The sequence below is a fragment of the Mus musculus genome, chromosome 4 (assembly GCF_000001635.26).
Source record: "Mus musculus strain C57BL/6J chromosome 4, GRCm38.p6 C57BL/6J".
In the NCBI taxonomy this organism is placed as follows: Eukaryota; Metazoa; Chordata; class Mammalia; order Rodentia; family Muridae; genus Mus; species Mus musculus.
The window spans coordinates 50,880,513-50,906,016 of NC_000070.6; the positions used below are offsets into that span (position 1 = coordinate 50,880,513).

Below are 25,504 nucleotides of genomic sequence, written 5' to 3' on the forward strand. Positions count from 1 at the left end.
TGTAGCATATATGCAGCTTGTTCTTCCTGTGGGTTCTCTATTAATGGGAGCAGGGTTTGTCTCTGGCTCTGTTGCCTGCCATTGTTTCTCCTTCTCCTAGATGGACTGCCTGGTCTGGACTCAGTAGGAGAGAATGTACTTAGTTCTCTTGATACTTGATGTCTCAGGGCTAGCTGGTAACCAAGGGGGCTTGACATGCTCTGAGGAGAAGGGGAAGTGGTATTTGCATAATTAATTTGTGAAGATGTGATTTGGAGGAGACGAGAAGAAAAGGGCTGTGACCAAGATGTAAAATAAATAAATTAATTAATAGAAAAAAAAACCAGTAATTTTGACCAACCAGTCTAACTGTAGTCAGGGTAGATTATCTGTCAAGTCTGTATTTCTTTTTATGATTTTATGATATTATGGCTGATAGCTGAATACTGGACAGATTTTTATTGCTTAAGCACATTATTATGCTAAGATAAGTTCATAAACATTATGAATACCAATTATTATTAACTCATATAAGACCAAAATTTCCCATAGAGTTCTTTTTGTTTTTATTGTTGTGCCTTAGTCTTTGTAGACTATGAGCAGAATATGCTGCATGAAGGCACACAATTTCTTCTCATAGTTTCAGTTAATGTCCAGAACAAGAACAATGTGTTATAGTAAGCAATATTTGAGTATTCTAAAATATTTCCAGTGAGTACAATAAACAGCAATTCTTGAAGACATACCATTTTTCATTTTTTCTTTTATACACAGTATGTTAATTAATTAATTAAATTAATTTAATTAATTCAAATTTTCAAAATGGCTTGATAGAACATCTATATGTAGATATAAAATGTTCTGGTAAGAACATGTGGCAGAGGATAACTGCATACCTCATGATAATCTCAAAACAAGAAAAAGTTCAGGGTCCAAAAGAAACTTCAGTGGTCTATTCCCACAATTCCATAAATCATATTTTATGGAACATACATAAAGGTAATATGACTAGCCCAAATAAACTCATGATAACTAAAAATATTTTCCAAATCATTTCTCCTTCTATACTAGAATTTTCTACCATTATGTAATTACAATAAGAGTTTGTCATCATAAACATGTATTTGAACACTCTATCCTTTAATATGAAATTTTATAATATTCTGACCAACATAAAATATAAAGCAAAGGGAGTATAAAGAAATTTATTTCACAGATCACTAAAAGTCCAATGGGAAGATCAGCTTCAGGGTTACATAAATGAAACAAAATTTGTTGTGGTTCATTTCTTTATGGTTCGTCCACCTAATAGACAAGAAAGCATTTCACGTTTCTGGACAATTGTGTTCAATCACCAGAAAAAGCATATAGTCTCTGCTTGGAGTGAAAACAAGATAATAAAATATCAAGGACTCTAGAAACCTACTGATTCACTCATAAGTGAATGTCTATCACAAGACAATGCTGTGCAATCAACTGTTGACTTAGGTCTGTGGCCCTGAAACATAAAGGTATGATCAGCTTAGGTGAGTGACAGGTGATACCATTTCAGAACTTACTCAAATTCTAACAGAGAGGGATGGCACTATGCAAAACTGTGAACTGTGTTTACTACTTTTTTATATTCATCACAAATACTGACATATTAAAATTAATTTAAATTACTGTAATATGAGTAAACTACATGACTACAGTGTGCTATTTTATAGGAAGATGTAAATTACAAAAATTTTGGATTATTCAAATTAATCTTGTCATTTAACAAAATAGTTATAGAAAGTAGTAATTAAATATTAATATTCTCAATGGGATTTCCACCTCTGAAAATGTTAGCTGAACTATGTTATATATGTGGCAAAATTTTTAGAAATCATTTATCATTTGGTAAGTGTATATTATGAAATTTGTATAGGGGTCAAAATACAGACAAACAATGATCTGACTCAAACTAGATGAATTTGCAATTATTTGATCATGGCCAGTTAGCAAGTTGGTAGCAAGTCCTGTAACATTAGTTAGAAATCATCTGTCATTAAATCTATTCAACTTCAATAGCTCAAATAATATTTTTTGATTTATTTTCTTTAATATAAGAAAATACAATCAACTACTGAAGGAGAAAATGCCTATTCAGTATTAATTCTATTCTAAACATCTAAATCTGTGTCAAGGCACTAATTTTAGAAAGAAAAATGTGCCCAAACTGGTGATGTCATTAACGTAGATAGGTGAGAGTCACACAGCATTTCTGCACATTATGTGAGTTGGTACAGTAATCTATATAAAGTTTAATTTGTCATCACTTTGACTTCTGTTCTTAAAATGTAAACAAATTCTAAAATAAAGCTAAATAAGGGTTATAAAAAGCAGATCACTCAATGAGTTCTAGATCTGGTGCTAATAGTGTTCCTTGAACAAAACAGGATTTTTAACTCTCTGTACAGCTGTCAGGGTGATTAAAACCTCATCTGAAACTCGAGGTAGGGGAGATCCTGGTGCTTTTCACCCACATTTGCTGAGAATTTATAAATAGAGTTCAAGTATAATGATAGTAAGAAAATGAAGTCAAAACAGATTATTGATTATACATTATAAATTCTCATAATAATCCTACACAGCTGTTGTCATTCTCTGTCCAATGCTTAATGAACCAAAAGTTTTGTAACTTACTATAGTAACCTGATTTCTATACCACTAACAACATACCTGATGCAAGTTAATTAAAAAGAGGATAGTGTTATTTTGGCTCATGGTTTCAGATGCTGGAGAGTATGGGTTAGTGATGTCCAATGTTTCTGAGAACATCTATATGTAGTTACAGAATGTCCTGGTGAGAACACATGGAAGAGGATTAATGTGTACCTCATGATAATCTCAAAACAAAAGTTCAGGATCCAAAAGAAACTTCAGAGGTCTATTCCAGCAACCACATTCTTCCAGGTGTCCTTCCCTAAAGTGCTCAGCCATTCTGGGTGTCATTGAAGTAAAAGGACAGGATTTTAAAACATGAGACTTTGAGCCACTTTCAAGATCTAAATTATGCCAGAAACTTTATATTGAAATATTACAGGAAATTTTTGCTCACATATGAAATCTTGGGTCCATAATAATGTCATTCTGCATTGAAATTGTTTGTAACATCCCAATTAAATGCCAAATATTCTTGAGGAATCAAATTCATCTCTGTGATCACTGCCGACCAATGTCTATTACAGAAATGAGGAAGAAATTATGCAGGGTTGTTTTGAAAATGTGAGCGATGAATAAAGGCATGAAAAAATAAAAAAAAATAGTTATTATGTGTGAGAGAAAATGAGATGCAATGTAAGTACGGAAAATGTGATTCATATGAAAACTGACAATATCATTTTCAGAAATTTAAGTCAAATCAGTGTTCTGTGCCAACCAAAATTGCAGGTTTGAATGAGGCTCTTCCAGATTCTGTCTCATTACATCACAAGGATTCTTGGCCAAAATGGAGTTTCCCTCTGACAGAAAATCTATTTCACATTTCCACTCTAACAACACAGGCTGAATCCCACATGTTTCAATAGACACTAATGGACATTCAGAGAAAGGAGGCTATTTGAGTAGTTTACATATCTGCATTGTCTCTAGTGGTGGTTCATTTGCATATAGAAATAATGGGAAATTGACCCAAATACAGGTTATGAAGCATGGTTGCAGAGATATGATATTCTTAGAAAGCACTTGATACAAACCTCATATTAGAGAAAAAAGAACTAAAGAGAATGACCACAGTTCTACTAGTAAGTTCTTCTACTATGGCAGAGACCCTTGAATACTGAGACTCTTTACTACAATCTTAACCTGATACCTAAGTCTAACTAGTTTGTACCACCAGCATTATTCTGTCAGTATTGCTGTATTAAACAGGCACAATGTGAACTAGAAAATCACATTGGTCTGTATGTAACTAGTGATCCTGAATGTCATTTTAGGAGATGCTTATACATGCTAGGTAGGGTTCTATTGTTGTGAAGCCACACCGTGACCATGGCAGCTCTTATAAAGGAATGAATTTAGTTGTGGCTGACTTAAAGTTCAGATATTTAGCTCATAGTCACCATGTCAGGAACCATCACAGCAAGCAAGCAGACTTCTGTGGTTCCATGGAGAGAGATGAGAGTTCTACATCTGGTTTGGCAGAGAGAAAAGTCTTGGAAAAGACTGAGACACTGACCTGTCTTGAACATCTAAACCTCAAAGCCCACCCACCAAGTGACATACTTCCTCCAACAAGGCCACACCTACTCCAACAAGTCCAAACCTATAATAATTCCACTTCCTATGAGGGTGTGGTGGTCATTTACTTTCAAACCACCACATTAAGTAGAGGGTAAACATAAAAGATAGGACAATGGTACTTCTATTGAATTCAATTTTGTTTTATGTAGAAAAAAATGTACTGGTTTTATTTATTGGGTTGAAAGAAATGATTGGGATAATGGGAAATTCTGTGTCCTACCATGGGTTCTCTAAATGGAGACACCAGGAAAGAAAAAAATGGTGATTGAGACAATGCTTATGATCACCAAAATGTGAAGAAGAGGTAAGCAAGAAGCAGCACCTTTAGTCTTTGGTGTGTGCTTAGTAACAGAAACAAACAATACAACAGCAACAACAAAAAGAAAGTCAGGAGAAGGGGGGAGAAAGAACCTGGAGCTGGAACACACATCAAAATGTTGCCTTTAATAAAACTAGCAGCCTCAATCAGTCCCATATTACGATCAAAGCATTCCAGCACAGCACAAAAAACATGAGCTCCTCCTAGGCTTGTACACAGGAAGAACACAAACTCAGAGCAGTAATGTAGTGTTGAGCTATGGGGATTGAGGACAGCTCTCTGTCTCTTGTAACAGGCTTCAGAGGAATAGCTGAGGAGCACATATGTCCCTGGGTGGACCTTTGTGAAGACACTCTGTCTCTTTTATTCTAGTGACATTTGGTCATTGATTATCTAAGTCATTTACAGTTTTACTTGACATTTGAAATTGTGTAAATTTGCATGATTCTAATGAGAAAAGTTTTTTTTTTTTATTTTTGAGGCAAGTTCACGTGGTGAGAACACTGCTGTTGTATTAACAAACTTAATCCTCAGTCTTCATACTGATTTATTTTAAAAACTGCTTCCTTAATATGGTAAATCAAAGGACAACTTTCATGATGTTAGTTTTAGTGTAGCAAAGTTAGTGTAAAATAGAAATTTCTTTACAATTTAAATGGACCTGAAAACAATAAAACAACTATACCTATTGTTTGTTTTCTTTGAATCTTAGCATTTGTGTGTATATATGTGAGTATATATTTGTATGTATATATTTTTGTTATTTACTTTGAATTTTTTTCTTGAAATTAATCATTAATGTTAATATATCACAGATTTAGTTTTATGTGTAAACAGTACAAATAGAATTATATATTATATATTTTATTATATATTATTGATATATATATAATGTATATTATATATAATATTTATATATATAATGGATCATATTAGAGAGGTTATTGATATTTTAAAAAAATTGTAATGGAAATATTCACTTATCAGTGTTGAAGTTATACTTTTCAGAATGCATATATCAGTGTTTGGAGTATTCATAGAAAAGTATGTCAGAACAATCCATAAATGGGGTACATTCAAGCTTCTATATCATCTTCATTTATTAACATTAATAAATACTGTTTTATTTTTTCATCCAAACATTTTATGATTGTCAAAATTTCTCCATTGCATATAGTCATCCACATTTCCATGGATATAGAGGTGGCTGATTTTTAATACAGTAAATAAACAAAATCTGGTGTTCTAGATTAGTTATTGCCCATTCTGAGCTCAAGACTAATTATTTTTGTTGTTCTTACTGTTTGCCAGCCAACAGACTTTATTTGCATGTTTGAGAGCTTCCTTTCTTCTTTTCTATTTTTTTTTTAACAGAAAAATATTTGTGATTCATTTTTGCCCACGTTTGCCTTGCTATTTACATAACTAGAAATGTTCAGCTCCAACCACATCTCAAAGAAGAAAAAAATAAGACAAACATAGAAAAACAAGAAAACAGATCTTTCTTCTTTAAGATTCAGTTGAGATTTCCCAGATACACATGCAACATGAGGTTTCTATGTATGGATGTTCAGTGTTACTCTTCCATTGATTTTAGCTATTGTGGTAACTTATGTTTAGTAAAATAATTTTTAATAGTATGTATGCAAAGAAAGGGTTGTTTTAATGATGATCCACATTTCAAAAAATGTCAGGTAACTAGCTTCTTGGAGTAATATTGAAAGAGAATGCAAATTACATTAGAGTTAGAATCTTAAAGGAATTTGATCTGTGTGTTCAGCTACTGCAACATCTACTTAAAATGCATAAGGTGCATAAAATATAATTGGTACTTGAGTGGACAATCAGAGCCTTTGAGAATTTCTTCATCGGTTATGTCAAGTAGCCTAAATGAATGAATGCTCCAGTTTCGGTGAGAATGTTATAAGAATAGAATGGAGAAAATAGTAACAGTGGATGTAATTACAATTACAACATAAGTGTAAGGATGAATCCAGAGACCTTAAATGGTGAAGACAACATTTTCATTCCTACTAAATTCATGTACATGCCTTTGTTTCCAGATCTACATATGGAATATAAGCAGAGTGTTCTTCATTTTATGCTATAATATTGCCTTGGTTACTACTGTGTTTACAGTCTAAAGAATCATTTATACATAACTTTTGTCTGTCATACCTAACCCATTCTGCTGTTATATCTAGGTAGCCCAACTGTCTTTCTGTTTCTTTTGCAGACCACAGAGTTGATCTCTTATCTTTCTCTTAGTATAGGGGTACTGAGGACAACATAGTTCTTGTCTAAAAAAACAACCAAAATATTGGAGAGGAGTTGAAGCTTCAGTAGTCCTTATATGTTTAGGTTTTAATTCGCTAGATACAGTCTTTTCTTTTCCCTAGTGGACTGTTCCATGTTGTAGTTGTTATGGATTTTGAAGGACATACTATAGCCTTTACCTATCTACTTGAGTTTCTCAGCTGCTTCTTTGTAAAACCATCTTGCATAGGCTATCCTGTCTTTTGACATCATTTCCTTTGTCCTTTACAACACTCCTTAAAATTTACATTTTCTTGGAGGTGTTCAATGGAAACCCATATTTAGATTATGAAACTTGAGAGATTTAAGTCTCCAAAATTAAAGAAGCAGTAACCTTCCTCTTTGTAGTGGAAATCAGCCACTGTTTCCTGGGAATGGAGCATTAAATCTCCCTCAGGCCAGAGTTTGATCATACTAGGCGGATACTTCTTGGCATATATTCTCACTGTCCTTTGGGTCCTAGAATTCAATAACAGAAATGGACATCTGCATACTTTATGAACTACCAAATGATTTGCAACAATCAGTGCACATACAATTGATTATAAGAGAGGATATCAACTTGAAACAGAGCAAGACATAGGACATACAGGAGTCATTAGAGGGAGGGAAGAAAGGTAGACAACAAAATTATCATACTTTCAAAGATATTTTTTAAGAAATGGATTTGAGGGGAGAATCTAGTCAAAAATGCTAGAAAAGAGAAGATTAATAGTTTATGTATATGATATCTTAGCTCCCATATGCCTTGAGTAGAGAAATTAAAATTTCCAAAATCATGGAACAATGTTGAAAGGAGATGACAAAGGATAGACATGCGAGTGAAACTTGACCAGTTCAGCTTGGCAGTATGTGTAATCTCATTATATGGATGTGTTTATGATAACAGCATCAATGTCATTAAAGTAGTAGGAAAAGTCCTGATGGAAGGGGCTTTAAAAATTTCCCAAGCTTAATAGGAGCTGTCTTGAGGATGAAGATCAAGGATGAAAGCTGATCAACTAGAAATAGCATTTGAAATATCAATGAAGAAAATTATCTAATAAAAAAAGGGTCTACATTTTTTCCTTTCTATGTATCTTGAATAAAATGCAAGCCTAATCTATAAGTAATAGCTCAGTACACTCCTGAAGAGCACATAGCAGAAATTTTAGACACATGTACATACACGCATGCACACACACATGTGTGTGTCTAAAATTTCATATATATGTGTGTGTGTGTCTAAAATTTCCAATGTGTGTGTGTGTGTGTGTGTGTGTGTGTGTGTGTGTGTGTGTGTTATTTATAAAGATCATGAAAATAAAGAATAGTTAGACACTGATGAATGTCAGCAGTCAGAGCTGAGGGTACTCCTGAATAAAATTATTTGAATACTCACTGTATGTTGTTCTCATTAAGAGAACAATAAGAATGAGGGACAGCAGTGATGAAAATAACTGAAGGGAAGGAGGCAGAAGTTCATTCCATAAAGTGTGAATGAACCTAAAACGCTTTGTGTTTTATTTTGCCTATTCCTGATAATGTAAGTAGAAATGACTAGAGTAAGCAGTTGTAAGTAGATTTTTATATTTAATTATAACATGCAAATGTATATAGTAATATTTGATTTTCATAGGATATTATATTTGCCATCACTTAAAATTATCTGCATTATAATAACCATGTTTTCTTACCATTTATTCACCAGCTAGAAAAATTGGTAAAACCATTACTTTGCAATAAAACGTATTACTTGGTACCATTATTTTTGCTTTACTAATGAAAAAATCAATGTACAGAGGCAAATTATGCTATAAACCTTGAAGCCAAATTCTAATTTTCAAACTTTGCACCTTTATAATCATTATACAGACCAGACATATTGTTACCACATTTCCTGAATAAATATTATTGTGATTTATGATTAAAATACCATCATAATTGGAAAAAAGAATAAAAACATGAAAATAAGAGGAAATCAATTATGTATGGCATTTCATGGTTAAAACCTGAGAGGAAAGAACAATATCAACATTAATAGAAAGTGCATGGAGAAGCTCAAAGATGCCATCTTAGGCATGTTTTTCTCATTGGTCACAGGTGTCTCTTTGTTTAGAGTTAAATATTTAACATGCTCTAAGTAAAATATCAAGGAAAATGTAACAGAGCAATGCAAGAGCAAAGAAATGCTTCCTTTTATTTTAACTTAATATCACTCTGACAGCTGAAAATAAAATGATATGTTCTCTTAGAAATGGCATGTATCAAGTGTCAGGCTACCATCTGGAATGATAGATAATCTATAGAATATCTATAGACTCAAACTAACTTCTAATTTCTTTCTTTATATATAGAGTATATATCATCTGAATATGAGACCAATTTAAGTTTTTAAATACATGAATGTATGTACAGGAATTATCTGTGTAGCCATTCATATCATTCAATATATTTACATGAATAAGTAGCTGTTGTGTAATGGTTTCCTCCAAGATTGAAAGAATCATTCTTGTGGCAAGCTCCTTAAGCCATAGAGTAAACAACTCAAAATACCATCAGGAAGTCCCTGAAACTCACCAGATTCACTAGATTCCTTCCCTCTGTGACAGGAGTAAATAATAAAGATTGATAAAGGGATTCTGAAGCAAGCCATGTGGCCATAAAACCTTCCAAATAAGCAAAGTGCAAAAACTCTATGAGAACAGATGAGCTTATACAAAAGAAGCAGAAACCAGGTGAGCTGTATGGAATAGATTCAGACCAAGTAAATCACTTGGGAAGGGCATTCTCCAAACTGTTTAGTGGTTTAGTGGCCTATATGCTCCATGTTCACAGAATTTGTGAATTGTCATTTTTGCGGGGGGTGGGGGGGCTTGGGTGATGCAGGGATCTTTCACTTATTTATACTTCTATTAGTAACCCTTCATAGATATTCCCATACGTATTGCCCCAAAACACCAAGTTAGATTTTGATGATATCTGTACTTTTGTTTGGCACTGGCTCCCTATTTGGAGAAAGTACAGTGTGAGTGGTTATCTCCCCAGGAAAAAAAAATGCTTTGTCACACAACAGTAGGGGTGTTATTAATGCCTTCTACACATTCTCTATATAAATACCATCCTGGTTCTTTCCACCATTCATGTTAGGTTGTGTGTTGTTGTTGAGCTTGTTGAGTTCATGTTTAAGAAGCTGTGTTGGTAAGACTTTATAAATGTACCTTTGAATATCTGAGTAGACATAGATGCAGCAAATTTTGAAAAGATGGCCTATGTGATGGGAGAAAAAAAGCACAGCTGTTAACCATTTGATACGGAGTTCCTATTGAAAATGTATAATACTCAGGTAAAACTCAATATCAAAGAACGACAAAATTAACCAATTGTAAATTGAGGCAAGAACATTAAATAGGCATTTCTCTGAAGAAGGTATATCAAATATGTAACAGATAAAAGAATTTCAGCACCACCAGAGAAGAAGCATCAGAGACCATCAAGTAAGAAGCACAATGGACTGTCCCTTTATACCTGTCAGGATGGCTGCTAACAGAACAGGCACAGAAAACAAAACAAGAAGAAAAGAAATGAAAAGGAAGGGACACTAAGATGATACTTGGGAATGTACATTTGTATGAATGTAGAATGTGGGGAGGCAGTACAAAAACTATATGGAAATATCACAAAAACTGAAAAATACCCTCATATCTTCGAATAAATTCACTTTTAATTATATGTCCAAAAATATTGAAACCAAGATCTTCAAATTACATCAACAATCCTTTGTACTTTCTAACATTATTCACAAAATCACAGATACAAATTTGAGATTTGAGTCAAATTTTTATCTATCTATTCTCTCTCCCTCTCCCTCTCCCTCTCCCTCTCCCTCTCCCTCTCCCTCTCCCTCTCCCTCTCCCTCTCCCTCTCCCTCTCCCTCTCCCTCTCCCTCTCCCTCTCCCTCTCCCTCTCCCTCTCCCTCTCCCTCTCCCTCTCCCTCTCCCTCTCCCTCTAATATGGTATAGGTGTACCTATGTCTATCACATATATGTGAAATAAAATGTTACTTGATCTTCAAAATGGAAACCTTTTTTTTTAATTAGGTATTTTCTTCATTTACATTTCCAGTGCTATCCCAAAAGTCCCCCATACCCTCCCACCCCACTCCCCTACCCACCCACTCCCTCTTCTTGGCCCTGGCATTCCCCTATACTGAGGCATATAATGTTTGCACGATCAATGGGCCTCTCTTTCAAATGATGGCCAACTAGGTCATCTTCTGATACATATACAGCTAGAGACATGAGCTCCTGGGGGTACTGGTTAGTTCATATTGTTGTTCCACCTATAGGGTTGCAGATCCCTTTATGTCTTTGGGTACTTTCTCTAGCTCCACCATTGGGGGCCCTGTGATCCATCCAATAGCTAACTGTGAGTATCCACTTCTGTGTTTGCTAGGCCCCGGCATAGTCTCACAAGAGACAGCTATATCAGGGTCCTTTCAGCAAAATTTTGCTAGTGTATGCAATGGTGTCAGTGTTTGGAGGCTGATTATGGGATGGATCCCTGGATATGGCAGTCTCTAGATGGTCCGTCCTTTTGATTCAGCTCCAAACTTTGTCTCTGTAACTCCTTCCATGGGTGTTTTGTTCCCAATTCTAAGAAGGAGCAAAGTGTCCACACTTTGGTCTTCATTCTTCTTGAGTTTCATGAGTTTCACAACTTGTCTTATATCTTGGGTATTGTAAGTATCTGGGCTAATATCCACTTATCAGTGAGTACTCCTAAACCTGATAAACAGCTTCAGTGAAGTAGCAGGAAACCCCTTTTTAAAAACATTGATAAGAGTAGATATCAGGACTATTGAAATAATCTGGTGAACCAAGATCAAAATTGTATTAAATAGTTGTGTTAAATAATTTTATTAAATAATTCTCATGTTTTGAGTGAAAATTATGTCCCATATGCTTATGCATTTAAAATGTTGGTCACCAGTTACTGTAGTAACACTTTTGTGTATTTTTGTTTGTTTATTTTATATTTTTTCTTTTGCTTTATTTTTGAGGAATGTGTGTGTGTGTGTGTGTGTGTGTGTGTGTGTGTGTGTGTGTGTGTGTGTGTGCTGGCATATGAAATTGGAGACACTTTAGACATGGGCTATAGCTAGCAGAAATAGGACTACAGGGAAAACGGCAAGTTTGTAGATAGTCAGATTCAGAGCTGAGCTCTTTTTAACTCCTATGCAATTGTGGGCAAGCCTCTTTATGATTCCATCTACATGTAAAAGAGGCATTCCCACCTCTATGAGAGCCAGCCTAATTTTTCTTCTATAAAATTAAACAATACTGAACCTTATTTTCACCCTGATATGAGACGCAACTAATATAATGACCATAGGAAAACAGATAGGAATGAAGGGTGCTGACTGACTTCCAGAAGTGAGGGTTGAGAGAAATAGAAAATGGAAATGCTGATCCATGGGTATGTATAGATTTCAGTAATACAAGATGACTATTCCATTAAAATATGGTTCTATTTATAAGCAAAATTATACATTACTGTTTAAAGTTATATAAGAAAATAGATACCATAATTATCCACAAAACAGAAAGCACTCCCCTAATTTCCAACAAACACACACACACACACACACACACACGCACACGCACACGCACACGCACATGCACATGCGCTCTCATACACACATAGAAGGAGAAATACATAGACTATGAAAAAATATTTGTAAATAATAAGTATTGTACATAGGTTGATTTTAGTAAAGTATCTTGCCTACATATATATGTGAAAAATGTATAATGACACATATGCAATTTGTATATATTCAATATGACTCAATAAAATTTAACACTTAGTATTCACATAATACTCTCCAATAATTACATAGTTATTTTTGGTGCAAATTAAACAAATGATACTTCTGCAGAAATTACCTTCCTGGAGTCAAAGGTGGAATGTACAAATAAACCTATTCATTTGAAAAATTTTATTTGAATATGCTAATTAATGAGTTATTGATCAACATGTACAACTAACTTTGAAAGAGCAAAATAGATCAATGAAATGAACTCTCTGAAAGGATTGATATGGAGAACAAATTACGCTTTTTCTTATAAATGTATTTTTATTTTATTCATTTTTCTGGATATACGAGCAAATGTTGATAATATTTAGTTAGTTTAGTCTAGGTAAAATAAAACATTAGAAATGCTTAATGGATATATTATATGTATCTTTAAAGTAATATCCCCAACTAGGTGGTATATACTCATAAATTCATTGGTGAATTAGAATCATTAGAAATAAATCATGCATTGCATATGTGATCTTTTGTGATTGGGTTACCTCATTCAGGATGATATTTTCTAGTTCCATTCATATGCCTACGAATTTCATGAATTCATTGTTTTAATATCTGAGTAGTACTCCATTGTGTAAATGTACCACATTTTCAGTATCCATTCCTCTGTTGAGGGACATCTGGGTAATTTCCAGCTTCTGGCTATTATAAATAAGGCTGCTATGAATATGGTGGAGCATATGTCCTTATTACATGTTGGAGGGTCTTCTGGGTATGTGCCCAAGAGTGGTATTGCTGGGTTCTCAGTTAGTACTATGTTCGATTTTCTGAAGAACAGCCAAAATGATTTCCAGAGTGGTTATAACAGTTTGCAATCCCACCAGTAATGGAGGAATGTTCCTGTTTCTCCACAACCTCGCCAGCATACGCTGTCACCTGAGTTTTTGATCTCAGCCATTTTTACTGGTGTGAGGTAGAATCTCAGGGTTGTTTTGATTTGCATTCCCCTGAAGACTAAAGATATTGAACATTTCTTTTAGAGTTTCTCAGCCATTCGGTATTCCTCGGTTGAGAATTCTTTGTTTAGCTCTGTACCTCATTTTTAATAGGGTTATTTGGTTCTCTGAAATCTAACTTCTTGAGTTCTTTGTATATATCGGATATTAGCCCTCTATCAGAAGTAGGATTGGTGAAGATCTTTCCCCAACCTGTTGATTGCTATTTTGTCTTATTGACAGTGTCCTTTGCCTTACAGAAGCTTTGCAATTTTATGAGGTTCCATTGGTCATTTCTTGATCTTAGAGCATAAGCTATTGGTGTTTTTTTTTTTTTTGCTTCTGCCTTCCTTTATTACAAATTATGGTATTTCTGTGGTATGCAGCATAATTTCTTGATATCTATACAGACTGTAAAATGATTACAGTGGTTAAGCTTATGAATGTATAAAACCATGTACTTTTTTGTTTTAATTGAATTTTTTGCTGTATATGGTCTGTTAAGACCTACTATCTTATATCCAGAAGATGTCCCAACCGGTAAGAAGGACACATGCTCCACTATGTTCATAGCAGCCTTATTTATAATAGCCAGAAGCTGGAAAGAACCCAAATGCCCCTCAAGAGAGGAACGGATACAAAAAATGTGGTACATTTACACAATGGAGTACTACTCAGCTATTAAAAAGAATGAATTTATGAAATTCGTAGGCAAATGGATGGACCTGGAGGGCATCATCCTGAGTGAGCTATTTGTGTTCTTTTCAGCCATTAGTGAAATTTTCCCCTGCATGTATGTGCTATAGGCGCTACCCCACTTTCTTTTCTATTAGTTTCAGTATATCTGGTTACATGTGGAGTTCCTTGATCCATTTGGACTTGAGTTTTGTGTAAGGAGATGAGAGTGGATCGATTTGCATTCTACATGCTAACCACCCATTGAGCCAGCATCATTTGTTGAAAATGCTGTCTTTTTTCCACTGGATGGGTGGATATTACCCCAGAAGCTTGGAATACCCAAGATAAAATTCACAAATCACATGAAACTCAAGAGGAAGGAAGACTAGAGTAGATACTTTTGTCTTTCTTAGAAGGGGGAAAAATACCTATGGAATGAGTTACATAGTATGAAGCAGAGACTAAAGGAATGACCAACCAGAGACTGCCCTACCTGTTGATCCATCCCATATGCATTCACCAAACTCAGACCCTTTAGTGGGTGCCAACAAGTGCTTGCTGACAGAAGCCTGTTATAGCTGTCTCCTGAGAGGCTCTACCAGTGCCTGACAAATACAGAGTTGGATCCTCACTGTCTACCATTGGCCTGAGCACAGGATCGCCAATGAAGGAGCTAGATAAAGGACCCAAGGAACTGAAGGGATTTGTAGCTCCATAGGAGGAAAAACAATTTGAACTAACCAGTACCCACAGAACTCTCAGGGACTAAACCACCAACCAAAGAGTACACATGGTGGGACTCATGGCTCCAGCTGCATATGCAGCTGAAGATGGCCTTGTTGGTCATCAGTGGGAGGAGAGGCCCTTGGTCCTGTAAAAGCTCTATGCCTCAGTGTAGAGGAATGTTAGGGCCAAGAAGCAAGAGTGGGTAGGTTGGTGAGTAGGGGGGAAGGGGAGGGATAGGGGATTTTCAGAAGGAAAACCAGGAAAGAGGATAACATTTGAAATATAAATAAAGAAAATATCTAATAAAAAATTAAAAAATATAAGGAAAGTAGAATAAAAATCATGTTATAGTTAATAACTTGGTGACTTTACTATATAAAGTAGTATAAAAAGTTTTACTACTCTTCTTTCCAGATACTTATCTTATGCAGTCATGTCTTCTATGTTTTCTTTCTTTCTCAAAATGCAAAAAATGAAACAATCAAAAAAGCCAACAAGACAAAAACATACCAAAACAAAACAAAATGTCAATAAACATAAAGTCAACTTTGTATTGGCTTACTACATTTGATCATGGCTCCTGGCATGTCATGCAGTTGATATACTCAGTTTTACTCCATTAGAGAATGTTCTACTTCCCTTTCTCAGGTATGCAGATAGCTTCTTGTTTGGGAATAGAACAGTGTGCTTAGTTCCCCTTCTCAGTGCTAGGATTTTTTTTTTTTTTTTTTTTTTTTGCTTTTTTGCGTTTTTAACCCGTATAGGTTTTGTGCATGCTGTCACAGTGTCGATGAGTTCGTATGTGTTTCATACCTGTTGTTTAAGGAACATACTACTTGCTCGGGGTCATCTACCACCTCTGGCTCCTACAGTCTTTCTGAGTTCTTTTCTGAGTTTTAAATGGAGTACTTTGATAAAGACATCCAATTTAGGAATAAGTCTTACAATGTATTTCACTCTCTGCCTACTGTTTAATTACAGATCTCTGTGTTAATTGCCCTCTACAGTAAGAAGCTTCCGTAATGGCTACTGTGTAATGTTCAGACCTATAGTTACAGCAGTGTGTCATGAGGACACCTTTTCTAATTCTGCTTTTGACAGCTATTGCTATATAAAGATCACAGGATTTTCAGGCTAATAGAATTTAACATATATATATATATATATATATATATATATATATATATATATATATATATCCCCATCCTCGATTGTGTGACATTTCTACCTTAAACGAACTTTTTGAGAAACAGTTTTCCCCACTAACATTTTTAATGCAAAAATGAACATAATTAGAGTATCATAAATATTTCACCACAAGTTATCCAATTTAATCATTTCAAAAATATGAATGGTATTTCCTTTGTTATCCAGAGGAGACTGAGAGTCAGCAGAGATAAACAACTTTTTGCATGTGCATGCCTATATGAGTAGTGTATATTGTATATGTTTCGGTATAAGTGCATGTATACAGGTGTAAATCTACTGTCTGTCTGTCTATCTATCTATCTATCTATCTATCTATCTATCTATCTATCTATCTATCTATCTATCTATCTATCTGCTAGAGATTGATGTTGAGTAGCTTCCTCAGCATTAAGTTTTAAGACTGTATCTATAACTGAGTTGGAAACTCATTGATTTGGTGACACTGGCTACCCAGCAAACACCAGAGACCCTCCTATCTCTATCTTCCCAGTCCTGGGATTAAAATTATACACAACTTTAGCTTGATATGCTTATTAATCAATTATTTTTAATTAAATTGTGATCCTAAATCAGGCCTTATGCTTGCTTGGGAAAAAATTTTATAGACTGAGCCAAGTTTTCTAAGATATTTGACAATTCTCAGATTTGAACTGATTGTGTGCTGATTTTACTGTGGCTAGATTAATAAAATAATACTGTAGATTGGTTGGTACCAAAGTATAATTTTATTTCTGAGAGTTCTGGTGGTATTAAATCCATTACTAAGTTTTTAGCAGGCTTCGTTTCTTTGTTAACTGTAACTTTAGCTACAGGATATTTTCCTCTTCGGAAAACCCATTTCTGAGAGACTCTTTAGAGAAAGAAGATGCTTTGCTCATAGACAATGATGAATTAAAAAGCCATAAGTCAGTGTTAAGTTTTTACAGCACCATGACAGGATAGCTATTAGGTGGGAATAGTGAGAGAGAGAGACAAACCAGTACATATGAAATATTGATATTAGTCTTGGAAAAAGATGGAGAACTTTCAGGAACTGGAGATTATTGGTACTCCCCACCATGGATACTTGGAGGTTTCTTTGGGTTTGAAATATTGAAATAAAAGAAAGAAGAAGAGAATGAAACAAAAAAAAAAGGAGCAACTAGTAAATCTATATCAAGACTCTCTTGTTTTATTAAATAAAGCATATCTCAAAGAATCCATAGAGTTACATCAGAGCTACTTACACCCCGACTAACATGTCAAGGAAACAAAAAGTGAGGCCAGAGATACCAAGCCCTTTCATCCCTGTGGATATCATAAGCTTTCAGGGAGAGACAATGACTTTTGAAAAAAAAATACTTTCACTTTTCTGAAAAGTAACATAACTACTGTCATCATAACCCAAAGGGCAGAGACATTATCTATAACCAAACTATTAGAAAAGGAGTAATTTATTTATTGATTGTGTACCTTCAAATGTGGTGATTTGTACATCAACTGTGATATGGTAGAACGACCTATACTTAGTTTTTCCCTAGTAATACCTATACAGCTATTTTTATTACAAAGTCAGTGACTCTGTTCAGATTGTCTGATGGCTGAGGTGACTTTAGATTTACCCAAGGCATCTCACAGCACAAAGCATTCCTTCTGTGAGAATTTCTCTCAAGCCCTACCTTTGATTCACAATGTCTACGAACAAGCTGAGTCACCTTTTGACATTTTACCAATGTCCCTGACAACCATCTGTATCTGCCAACACTCTTCACACAAGGCATCAGCTTGGTAGAGCAGCTTCCTTTAATGTTTGCTTCTGTCAATACTTGAAGCCTTGCCTCAGGCCCAAAGGCATAGAATCAAATCACCATGAGCTGACTTTTCTTAGTATTGATCAAAATATTCTCTCCTCACTTTTAGCTGATTTCCTTCAGATATTTCACAGCTGTGGGAAGCTGAAATGGCAAATCATATATATATATATATATATACACACATATATATATATATACACATATATATACTATATATGTATATATATGTATACACACACACACACACACACACACACACACACACACACACACATATATATATATATATATATATATATGTATATACATCAGAGAAACGAGATCCATACTTGGATGACTGTGGACCGTAATGCTCTTAGTAAATGTATTTATAGATCGGAAGAACAAATTTTAGAAATATTCATTATTCTTCACAAGAGAAAGGTTATGGATTCTAATGTATGAATCCAAGAGGCTGACGTCAAAGTCTATACTATTTTATTTGAGAAGGGAGTTAATTAAAAATTTTGTTAAATTTCTGATCATTTGTCTTCTTGGAATTTGATCCAGGAATATATATCCAGTATCAGTGGATGTCTAGATTCAGTTTATACAACATCGTGTGGGTTTCTTTTTCTGGCTTTCTCTTTCTCTTCTCTCCTTTCTCTCTCTCTCTCTCTCTCTCTCTCTCTCTCTCTCTCTCTCTCTCTCTCTCTCTCTCTCTCTCTCTCTCTTTCTTTCTGCCTGTCTTTCTTTCTGCCTTTCTTTCTTTCTTCCTTCCTTTCTTTCTTTCTTTCTTTCTTTCTTTCTTTCTTTCTTTCTTTCTTTCTTTCTTTCTTTCTTTCTTTCTCTCTCTCTCTTTCTTTCTTTCTTCTTTCTTTCCTTCCCTCCCTCCCTCCTTCTTTCCTTCCTTCCTTCCTTTTTCTGAATTTTCTTACATAAGTATTAATAGTTATCATTTTTCTTGGACTGAAGCCATCAGAACTATAAATTTATCTCTGACTGTTTCCTCTATGGAACATTGAGGGACTTATTCTTAGACTAAATACTGGGACGTTGTTGCTGTTAGTTTCCAATATACAGTTCCCCACAGCTCCCACTAGCTTTTTAAATTCAATTTTCAGTCCCTTCACATAACCTTTTTTGTTTTGATAGTTGTAAAGAATTTATGGTTACTACCCAAGGGATATTTGATATAATCAGATCAGATCACCTCAAGAAACGTACAGTAGCCATATTGTCTTTATAAGATGATATTTGTATCTTTAGTGCTGAGAAAAACATAAGAGTTAAAAGGATTTGAATCTTAAAAATTTATATAGTTACTAATATATCCCATTGAAAAAGTGTATCCATGAACCATATTTGAAACATAAATGAATTTAGCATGAGTCATGTATCTTTAGGTCAAGAAATAAAATTTACCTCAACCAGTGTTCTTATTACTTTCCCACTCCTGTATATTGTGGGATGCCACTGTTTTAATATTTGATTACTATGCTTGTAAGGAGCTAGAGGGAATAAAAGGTTCAGATAGAACCATTTTTTTTCTTTTCTTTTATTGAATATTTTCTTTATTTACATTTTAAATGTTATGCCTTTCCCCAGTTCTCCCTCCAGACACCACCTATCCCACCCCACCTCTAAACCAGCTTCTATTAGGGTGTCCCCACCCATCCACACCTGCCTCCCTGCCCTGTCATTCCCTGTCATGGGAATCGAACCTCACATGACCAAGGGTCTCTCCTCCCACTGATGTCCAACAAGGCCATCCTCTGCTACATATGCAGCTAGAGCCATGGGTGGCTCCATGTGTACTCTTTGGTTGGTGGTTTAGTCCCTGGATTGGTGGGGGGAGGGTGTCAGGTTGGTTGATATTGCTTTTCTTCCTATGGAGTTGTAAACCCCTTAAACTCCTTCAGTTCTTTCTCTAACTCCTCTATGGAGGTCCAATGGTTGGCTGCAAGCATCTACCTTTGTATTTGTCAGGCACTGGTAGAGCCTCTCAGGAGACAGCTACATCAGGCTCCTGTTCGCAAGCATTTCTTAGTATCCACCATAGTGTCTGGGTTTGATGACTTAGTATGGGATGGATCCCCAGGTGGGGCAGTCTCCTCCGTATTTCCCACCATTAGTATTTTGTTCCCCACTTCTAAGAAGGACTGAAACATCCACACTTTGGTCTTCCTTCTTTTTGAGCTTAATGTGGTCTGTTAATTGTATCTTGGATATTCCTACCTTTTGGATTAATATCCACTTATCAGTGAGTTCTTTGTGTTCTTTTGTGACTGGGTTAACACATTCAGGATGATATTTTCTAGTTTCATCTGCCTGCCTAAGAATTTCATGAATTCATTGTTTTTAATAGCTGAATAGTAGTCCATTGTGTAAATGTACCACATTTTCTATATCTACCATCCCAGAAACCTCAAGTCTCTAGAGGATTAGTTGTACCTTCTAAAGCTGAGGACAGACCAGGCAGTCCTCTGCTATGTATGTGCCAGGGGCCTCTAACCATCCTGCATACAGTGCCTGGTTAGCTGCTCATAACCTGAGTGCTACCAGGGGTCTGGGTTAGTTGAGACTGCAGGTCTTCCTATGAGGTTTCCCCTGCCTTCCTGTAATTCCACCATAGGGGTCTCTGACTTCAGTCCAATGATTGTGCATAAGTATTTACATTGGTCTCAATCAACTGCTGGTAGGGCCTCTCAGAGATTAGCCATGCTAGACTCCTGGGTTTTTTTGTTTTTGTTTTTTGGTTTTGTTTTTTTTGTTTGTTTGTTTGTTCTTTTGTTTTTTTTTTAATATTGTTTATTAGGTATTTGCCTCATTTACATTTCCAATGCTATCCCAAAAGTCCCCCATACCCCCCCCCACTCCCCTACCCACCCACACCCACACTGCCCTGGCGTTCCCCTGTACTGGGGCATATAAAGTTTGCAAGTCCAATGGGCCTCTCTTTCCAGTGATGGCTGACTAGGCCATCTTTTGATACATATGCAACTAGAGTCAGAAGCTCGGGGGTACTGGTTAGTTCATATTGTTGTTCCACCTATAGAGTTCTAGATCCCTTTAGCTCCTTGGGTACTTTCTCTAGCTCCTCCATTGGGGGTCCTGTGATCCATCCAATAGCTGACTGTGAGCATCCACTTCTGTGTTTGCTAGGCCCCAGCATAGTCTCACAAGAGACAGCTATATCTGTGTCCTTTCAGCAAAATCTTGCTAGTGTATGCAATGGTGTCAGTGTTTGGAGGCGGATTATGGAATGGATCTCTGGATATGGCAGTCTCTAGATGGTCCATCCTTTCGTCACAGCTCCAAACATTGTCTCTGTAACTCCTTCCATGGGTGTTTTGTTCCCAATTCTAAGAAGGGGCAAAGTGTCCATACTTTAGTCATCATTCTTCTTGAGTTTCATGCATTTAGCAAATTGTATCTTATATCTTGGGTATCCTAAGTTTCTGGGCTAATATGCACTTATCAGTGAGTACATATTGTGTGAGTTCCTTTGTGATTGGGTTACCTCACTCAGGATGATGCCCTCCAAGTAGACTCCTGTTTGTAGGCACACCATTTCATCAGTAGTAGTGTCTGGCCTTGTTGCATGCCACCCCTCCCCCCGTGAGATGGATCGCAAGTTGGGCTGCACACTGGACAGCCTTTCATTCAGTCTCTTCTCCATTTTGTTCCTGTAGTTCTTTTAGATAGGAATAATCCTGGGTCAGAAATTTTAACTGTGGGTTGGTAACCCTGTCCCTACACTTTATGCCCTGTCTTTTTACTGAAGGTAGATTCTATGAGTTTTCTTTCCCTACTGTTGGACCTTTTGTCCAAGGATATGCCCATTGAGTCCTGGAAGTCTCTCACCTCCCAGGTTTCTGGAACTTTATAGAGGGCCTATTATGTCCTACCCCCCATCTTAAGAAGATGTACACATTTAGATTCTGCCCTGCTTTTAGCCTGTAGTGTCACGTTGTGTAATAAGAAGCTAATATTTGGTCTTTTATATTGTTAATTTGTTATATATAATTGTATTTGGAATACATATCAAATTTGAGCCTATTTAGATAATTATAGAATTTTAGCTTGTAGATACATACATAACATGTAGAAGGATTGCAGATTCTCAGCAAGTTTGAGAATGCTTTTACTTTAGCTAGATATTAAATTGCTGAAAAGTATTCTGTTTAAATGTGGTAGGGATTAGATCTAACAATTATGCTGATGTCATTGTTTCTTTTTTTTTTTTTTTTTTTTTTTTTTGGTTTTTCGAGACAAGGTTTCTCTGTATAGCCCTGGCTGTCCTGGAACTCACTTTGTAGACCAGGCTGGCCTCAAACTCAAAAATCCACCTGCCTCTGCCTCCCAAGTGCTGGGAATAAAGGTATGTACCACCACTGCCCAGCATTTCTTATTCTTAGGCTATTGTGTTTTATTATTAAAACAATTTACTTTGTTATTATAGATGCATATAAACATTTAAAAGAACATGAGAATGGTTAAATGTTATCATAAATTTCATGCATGAAGAATATAAAATGTGAATTTAATACTTTATTTTAAAAATAAATATATTTCTTCCTTTTATACAACTTCCCTGGCCTCAGTTACTGTATGTGAGGTGTACAATAAAATTATTATAAGATGAGATTCAGAGCTGGAATAGGTTTACTATGAAATATCAGAAAAGACTTTTATGTTAATTAGTTTATTCTTCTCCCAATTTAATATTCATATAGAATGTATGTTGATTTTTTTCTCTTCACCAATTTTTGGGCCACAATATTTTTTTTCTGTAAATTCTGTTTCATCCTTACAAATCTAGTAACCATATCAAGAATTTTAAAGTTGTTCTGTGAATTGTTGAGTTTAACCTGGGATGTTGTATGACCCTGTATTTGGAAGTAAGTATTGTTTTTCGGTTTTCTGAGCAATAAAATGTTCATTTGTTACCTATCTAGGTTGTTATATGCCAAAATTAGATTGTCTTGTCATGAAACTTTATTAGCATTAAGAAAGGAATTGAAAGGGTGTGATATTAAAGTGCTGTGAAATTGTGTCTCCTAGGAATGTTAGACGTTGTGCCCAGAAAATGTACCTATATGCCTACCTGAACATGAGCTGAAAAGGAGCAACAACACTAGGCATGACAATACAGATGGGAAAGCTCGTAAGCCTTAACCTTGCACAGAGAACTACAGGTAGTTAAGGAATGCCGAGAGCCTGCTCTCTTTCTGCACGTTATCTGAAACCAAATAAGCATTCTGAATATCTATACGAAAGTAGCACTACATTAACTGAGCATGTTGTATTTATACATTTAGAATGTATATGTATACATAGATATGTATTTAACAACAATTAATGAAAGAAGAGGCCATAGATTTGAAAGAGGAAGTAGGGTTGTATGGTAGAGTTAGTATAGGGAGGAAATGTCATTTTATTGTAAGCTAACAAAGTAAAATATATAATTAAAACTTCTATGGAATCCATAATAATTTTTGGTAGAAATGTATGTTATAAATGAAATAATAGATAATAAATTTGAAATATAACATGTCTGTTTTGACCTTGCATGTTTTTAATGCTAATGAGAGGACAATAAATCCTTGGAATTCAGATACAGTGTTTTAATGGCTGGTCTTGGTTGATTTAGGAAGAAAGTTTTTTGTTTGTTTGTGTGTGTGTGTGTGTGTGTGTGTGTGTGTGTGTGTGTGTGTTTGTGTACATTTTAAGCCAAGTATACAAATTAAAGTACCATGGCAATCCCAATAGCTACTATTTTCATTGTTACATTTCTACTGCTTTGGAACAATAAGAAAAACATTGCTTAATGTGACTCCCAAGGAGCAAATAAGATGATGTTATTGCCAAAATTTTATTTTACATTACCTTAATTAGTTTTTTAAAAATTGGATATTTTTATTATTTACATTTCAAATGCTATCCCCTTTCCTGGTCTCCCTCCCTCTTGGGAACAGCCCATCACATTCTCCCTTCCCTTGCTTCTATAAGTGTTCTTCCAGACACTCACACACTCCCACCTCCCCATCCTCGATTTTACACTGGGGCATATATTGAGCCTTCATAGGACCAAGGAGCACTCCTCCTATTCATGCATGACAAGGTCATCCTCTGCTACATATGCAGCTGGAGCCACGTGTACTCCCTTTTTTGGTGGCTTAGTCCCTGGGAGTTCTGATGGGTCTGATTGGTTGATGTTGTTCTTCCTATGGGGTTGCAAATCCCTTCGACTCTTTTGGTCCTTTCTCTAACTCCACTTTTGGGGACCCTGTGCTCATTCCAGTGGTTGGCTGCAAACCATTTTTTTCTGCCTCTCTGTTTGTAAGGCTCTGGCAGGGCCTCTCAGGAGATAGTCATATCAGGCTCTTTTCAACATGCACTTCTTGGCATCCACAATAGTGTCTGAGTTTGGTAACTGTATATGGAATAATCCCAATCACAAAAGAACACACATGGTATGCACTCTATGATAAGTGTATATAACTCCAAAACTCCAAATAACCAGGATACAATTTACAGACTACATGAAGATCAATAAGAAGGACGACCGAAGTGTGGGTGTTTTGGTCCTTCTTAAAAGGAGAAAAAAATACTCACAAAATAAGTATGGAGATAAAGTTAAGCAGAGACTGAAGGAAAGGCCATGCAGAGACTGTCCCTAAAAATTTCTTGTATCCAAACTCAGAATGATGGGTTATGTAGTAGAGCTGTAGGCTGAAGCTGGTACAATGACTAACATAGAGTGGATTTTATATTCACTAAATTTGTGTGTAGTAAAAAGATTGTTAATTATACATATAAAAACAGAAGAATATTATGTGATCAAAAAAGCTTCTTTTACATTCCTTTCTATTTATCACCTCTACCTACAATTATCACCACTGTTTGTATGTCCTCCATTATAGGCTGTCCTGAAATACTTTTCAACTTAAGTGTACAGCATTATAATATATGCTTTCTATATTGGTCTTGCTTTATTCAATGCTTAGTTTATATCCACTTTGTTATAAATGACATTACAACTTGCATTTTAATTTATGGGGATTACCACAACTTTGTCAATGCTTATTAATTTATTTGTCATTTTTATTATTGGTGATCATATGGTTTCTGACTACCTTTTGTCTATTAGAAAATTGTTATTATTGATCATTTAATCATCATCTTTGATCAATATTTAGGCACATAGTTGTTGAGTGTCTTATTAATACTGGATGTTTCCTTTTTTGATTATTTCCTCTGTTTCTGTTTCTGTTTCTGTTTCTGTTTCTGTCTCTGTCTCTGTCTCTGTCTCTGTCTCTCTCTGTCTCTCTCTCTCTCTCTGTCTCTGTCTCTGTCTCTCTCTCTCTCTGTAACTCTTTCTGCCTCTGTCCTGTTTTTGTCTCTCGAAGTATAGAACAATTTCTCCTTCTATTAGCCTTAA

General features: G+C 35.4%; 1 long non-coding RNA gene across 1 annotated transcript in view; it reads left to right on the forward strand.

Annotated features, from left to right (window-relative positions):
- The window catches only part of Gm42287, a 114,103-nt gene extending 90,889 nt beyond the window's left edge, over positions 1 to 23,214 (forward strand). Inside the window, exon 3 of the long non-coding RNA XR_881275.1 lies at positions 23,125 to 23,214. This is a non-coding gene — a long non-coding RNA (predicted gene, 42287). The remainder of the gene's footprint in view (positions 1 to 23,124) is intronic.
- The last annotated feature ends 2,290 nt before the right edge of the window (positions 23,215 to 25,504 follow it).